The 5,900-nt window shown below is 31.7% G+C and overlaps 1 non-coding gene across 1 annotated transcript; it reads left to right on the top strand.

The window, feature by feature from the left end:
- The first annotated feature begins 201 nt into the window (after nucleotides 1-201).
- LOC123238362 lies at nucleotides 202-307 on the top strand. The gene has a single exon (XR_006505559.1). It is a non-coding gene; the product is annotated as a U6 spliceosomal RNA (small nuclear RNA).
- The last annotated feature ends 5,593 nt before the right edge of the window (nucleotides 308-5,900 follow it).

The raw sequence follows: 5,900 nt of genomic DNA, 5'->3' as shown, positions 1-5,900 counted from the left end.
ATGGTTGTGGTGGCAGGATTCACTCATCATTCAGTCTCTTGGGTTCTATTTTCCTCTTTTAGACTTTAAAGGCCTAAATGACTTTACATGACTGAGAAATTCCTGGATGGTTTTCATGCATGAAGAATTAAGCATAGTTTAGAAAGCTCTGTTTCTATTTGTTCTCTTAAAATATTCTGAATTTAGTAACCATCAACACAAGTGCTCACAGTGGCAGTACATATACTAAAATTGGAATGGTAGAGAGAAGATCAGCAGGCCCCCATGCAAGGATGACACACAAATTCATGAAGTGTTCCATATTTTTGAAGGCAGATCTCTATGAAAATAAAATAAAATGTAATTTTAAAAAGCATCAACAAAAACACATAACCAAACAGAGATAAGAAAAAAGCATGCATACATGAAACTACAAATTCCTATTTATAGTTTTTTAAGGCATATATATTTAGTTGAATAGAATCATAACAAAAATGTCATTTGTTTTCATGTCCTCTTTTGAACTTAAAAAATGGTGTAGTTTTCTGTTTAGTTAATGCTATTGTTATCATTTTACCCACTTCTCAGAAACATCATTTTACCTCACTTTTTGCCTTTGCACCCTGACCAGATGCTTTGGAGTTTTAATTCTCTCATCTCTGAAATGGTCTCCTTGGTGCTCTACTGCTCTGATTTGCTAGTGTATTTCTAGTTTCTCCCAGCCCTTTTTTATAAATTCACTATTTTCTCCTTGACTATTTTCTCTTTAACTCCTTCCAACATACATGTATCCTTGATTCCTCTCACCTTCCCCTCATTCTTTTTTCAAATAATATTTTTATTTAAATCTATTTTTCTTTCTTTTTTGGTTTACATCATCATTGTTATCACTATATTCATCTCTCCTTCCAAGAGGGCTGTTCTATATAGCAATTAGCAAATTTTAAAGAAAAAAAAATCAGGATAATCGATTGGAAAAGTTTGAAAATATTTATAATTATAATAAGGTTGCATTTCTTACTTCCATTTATAAAGAGGCTATTTGGGATGTCCTGTCATATCTCATCATTAGTCATGCTACATCTTTAAGATTTTAAGTTGTTTTGTATGTGCATGTGGTCATTATTTCCATTTACAGTATAATAGTTATTGTGTAAATTTTTTTCTTGAATCTTTTTTTTTAATGTTTTCCACTATGTCAAACACTGGATTATTGAGTTCTATTATTTCTGATTCTACCTTTATTTTATCTGCTTTGCTATTCTTTAACCAATATGAGATAGTTTTGATAAATGAAGCTTTATTATATAGTTTTAGTCCTGGAAATGCTATTCTTTTTTCATCTCTATTACTTTGTATAATTTAACATGATATTTTAGATCTTCTGTTTTTCCAAATGAATTTTATTATCTTATCAAGTTTTATAAAATAAATCTGGTTGGTATATTTGGTAATTTGATTGTTATCATTAAGAGTGTAAACACTAGTAGCAGTGACATATTTATTATATTTGCATGGTCTAGCCATGAGCACTGAGCTATCCCTTTAGTCATTTAAGTTGTTCTTTATTACCTTAAGGAGCACTTCATAACAGAATGTGTTCATGCCGTTTATATTTTGGTAGGTTGATCTCCAGATAGTTTATGTACGTTTAGTTATTTAGAATGAGTTTTCTTTTTTGACATTTTGATTTTGTTATTATTATGTAGAAATGTTATATTAATTAAAGGAGCAGAACCAGAACATTGTACACAGAGACCAATCCACTGTGGTAAAATAGAATGTAATGGACTTTTGTACCAGCAGCAATGCAATGACCCAGGACAATTCTGAGGGACTGATGGAAAAGAACACTGCCCACATTCAGAGGAAGAACTACAGGAGAGGAAACACAGAAGAAAAGCAACTGCTTGAACACAAGGTGGACATGATTGGGGATATCGACTCGAAACTACCACACCAACGCAACTATCAACAATTTGGAAATAAGTTTTGATAGATGACACATGTTAAAACCAGGGGAAATGTGCATTGGCTATGGGGGAGCAAAGAGGCCAGGGGGTGAAGGGGAAAGTAAGAACATGAATCATGTAACCATGATAACTTTTCTAAAAAAGAAAAATTCTTTAAAAAAATAAATTAATAAATGAAATGCCCCATAACCTATATTTTGTAGAGTAATTAGCATTAAATAATTTTATGCTTTGTTTTTGATGTTTGGGTTTTTAATATGATTAATTATATTGATGGTTCCTTTCACCATTATCTAGTTTCTTTGTTTATCCTTTTAATTTTATTATTTTGATATTTGTTTTTGCTTTCTCAGCTATCATGATTGTAACTTCTACTTTTTTAGATTCAATTGACAAAGAATCATATTTTTTTTCCATTTCCTCAGTTTTCTTTTGGTAATATCTTTTTAAAAAAATAGCTTTCTTACTGGACTGCTTTGTTTTCTTATTTAATCTGTCACTTTTTCATTTTTTGGAATTCTCATTAAAAGTTATGAGATGTTTATAGTTTCTCCATAGTAATTTCTAAAATTCTTTCAAGTTATAATTTTTCCTCTCATCAACTGTAAACACAGTACAAATTCAAGCTATTTTAGATAATTCTTTTTAAAATGATCCTGTTTCCAAAGACTTTCTTCCTTTTTACCTTCAATCCCCTCCTCCCATTAGTTTCTATTTCTCTTTGGGGATTTTGCTTATTAGTTGATCTTTATTTCCTCCTTTTTCCTGGTTATTTAATTCTCCTCTTTTTTTCTTAGTGAGGTAGATTCCCTTTCCTCACTTCCCCTTCAACATGTCCAGTTCATTAATTTTTAAAATGGTATTTTTTCACCCCTTTATAGACAGGATCTGTCTCACTCTTTTCATTATCTGTGCTCTCTCTCTCTCTCTCTCTCTCTCTCTCTCTCTCTCTCTCTCTCTCTCTCTCTCTCTCTCTCTCTTTTTTGTCTACTTGAGACACTCATTCTGTGGTTCATAGCTCCCATACTTATCTAGCCCCTATCTGTTTAATACATTGCTCATGAAAGAAAAACTTAGCTACTTTACTTGCCTGTTCTGGGCTCTCCCCTCTAAACAATTTTTACCATCACTGGGCTGAGTTTGCCCTGCTGATTCCCCTTTTCCATTATGCCTCACCCCTAAACAGAGTGACATCTGAGAGCCCATGAAAGTCACTTCCCATCATTAGTGACCCTTGATTTGACCTAGGCACATCACACACTCCCTGCTATCTCCAAATCCCTTTCCTTTTTTTGGATCCCTTCCAATTTTGTAATGAAGTCTCTTTTCCACCACCTCCCTCAGATAAAACTTTTATTTAGCTTTAGGTGTGGTCCTATGAGGTTGTGTTTAAAATGCTTAGGCTATCTTCACTCCTGTCTTTCTGTAATATTCAGAATGAAGTTTCTTATTGGTCTCTGCTGTCACTCTGTTGCCATTGCTGATCTTGGGTGCTACATTTATTCATTTCTCCTTCATTTCTGTTGTCTGCTGTGTTTAGAAAATAATATCTTTAGGTTTGATTTTCTTTTTAGGAATAATTTAAGTGTCTTTTTTATCATAGAATGTTCATCCTTTTTAATTTGTGTTTAAGCTCTGGTTTGAAGGGTAGGTCATCTTGGGCTGTATCCTGAGCTCCACTGCTTTTTAAAACAATTATTCCATTCTTTCTTGTATTTTCTGATGAATAGCGAATTCTGAAGAATAGTTTTATTTGTTTGAATTTTTTTTTGTATTTGAAAATCTCTTGATCCATCAGAACTTTTTTGTTTCTGAATTGAATTGCTAAAATTAACTAAAATATGTCTTGGAGTTTATAGTGTTGTTTTTGTTTTTAAAATGATTTATGAATTCATTTAATTTGTATTATATTTCATATTCCATATTCAGAAGTTTTGGGCAGTTTTGCTGTATTAATTTCTTGAATTATGGTATTCAGTGTTTTAATTTGTCATGTTCTGGGAGATCCTATCATCCTTACATTGACTCTATGCATCCTGTCTTTGAGATCAATGCATTTTGCTTAGAGAAATAACATATTTTTTGTTTTTGTTTCTCCTGATGATCATCCTTAACTTCTGTGTTTTTGTATTTATAATCAGATGTTCACCTTTTAAATTCTTTGGTAAGTCTTTCCAGTTGCAGGTTCAGGTTATTCTATTCAAACAATATATTTTTGTTGTGTGGATCATAAATTTTGTTGCCATAATTCTCATTTCTCTTTTAAGCCACATAGGAAAAGCATGTTGTGGTTACATATTCTATAATTGCATAGAGTCCTGTGTTTCATCAAATGTTGAATCATTTTCTTTGTTTAAGCATTCATAACTGCTGATCTTGTTTATTAGATCTAGAGGCTATTTTTCCTTTGGTTTTTAATGTTTAACTGTTATTTATGTGTTTATATTCAAGATCTTTGAGTTTTTTTCTTCCTGAAATGCTCTCTGACAAAGTACCAGATATCTTCCTTCTATTCTTGCTCTCAAGTTCTGGAGTGATGACCAAATTAGAAAACAAACAAACAAACAAAAAATTGCAAAAATCTCCCTGGGACATAAAATGTTTAACCTTTTATCCAATGTTCCATATCTATAGTCTTTCACCTTTGAATTGAAACTGAGTAGAAGGGAAGACTGCCTTTAAAATGTCTCTTCTTTGGAATCAAGCTTTGACATTGTATTTTCAGAAAAATCAGTTTTATTTTATTTTTGTTTGTTCCATCTATTCTGATTCTTCTTATTTCACTTTATATCAATTCATCTAAATCTTCCTATATATATATATTCATTCTATCAATCATTTCCAACAATGTTGTTATTCCATTATATTCATGTAACTCATATTGCCAATTTCAATTCAAAGTGAATGAATATTCACTTTATTTCCAAGTCTTTACTATCACAGGATATATTGCTATGAATACTCTAGTGGATACAGGGCTTTCTTTTTATTATTGGTCTTTGTCAGATGCATGCCTAGTGGTGGTATCTCTGGAACAAAGGACACAGAAATTTTAATGACTTTCTTATCATAATTTGAAATTGCTTTCCAGAATGGTTAAACCAACTCATAGCTGCACTAACACTATATTCACATGTTCACATTTCTAAAAGCCTTCAAACATCAACTATTGTCTTTTGTCATTTTTTCCAATTTGCTGGGGATTAGGTAGAATCATGGAGTTGGTTTCATTTGCACTTGCTTATCATTAGTGATTGGGAGCAAAATTTTATATGGATATTAATAGTTTGCAGTTCTTTCGAGAACTGTTGTTTCTGATCTTTTTATTTATGCCATTTATTTAATATGATCTCTTTTCACCTTTCTGAATTTAATAATTCCATTTTGCTAGCTCTAATTTTTAATTAAAGATGTATAGGTTTTTCGGTATTACTTGGTTAAAAATCTTTTTTATGTTACTTCAATTGTTCTTTTTCTTTCAGTTTTTATCATTTTCACCTATGATACTGATAACTTACTGATAGGTTTTTCCTTTTGGAGCCCTAGTAAGTTTATATCTTAGATTCTCTACTTTCAAATTCAATTAATTAATTTTCATTTTTTCTTCCTTCTTAAAAGAAGCATTCAGGGATATCAAGTTGCTTTTTAGGAATGTTTTTTTTCTATTTCTCTTTTACTATTAAAGACACTGCCACCTCCCAGTCTCCAAAGCTCACAACTTGGTGTCATCTGTGACTTTTGACTCTCTCTTTATCCCTCCCCCATTTAATCAGTTATAGGTGCTGTTGATTGATTCTATCCTCATAATATCTGTTTTATATATGATGCTTTATTTTCTCAGGCATGATCCTCACTCTGGTGCAGGTCTTATGATTTTGGTGGTATTATGGATTATTACACTGTCAGTGATAGTTCTTTCTGCTGGGCCTTACATCACTTTTGGGTTTG

Source organism: Gracilinanus agilis, chromosome 2, assembly GCF_016433145.1.
Source record: "Gracilinanus agilis isolate LMUSP501 chromosome 2, AgileGrace, whole genome shotgun sequence".
NCBI classification, from domain to species: Eukaryota; Metazoa; Chordata; class Mammalia; order Didelphimorphia; family Didelphidae; genus Gracilinanus; species Gracilinanus agilis.
Note: the sequence above shows the minus strand (reverse complement) of the source record. Positions and strands in the feature narration are given on the sequence as shown.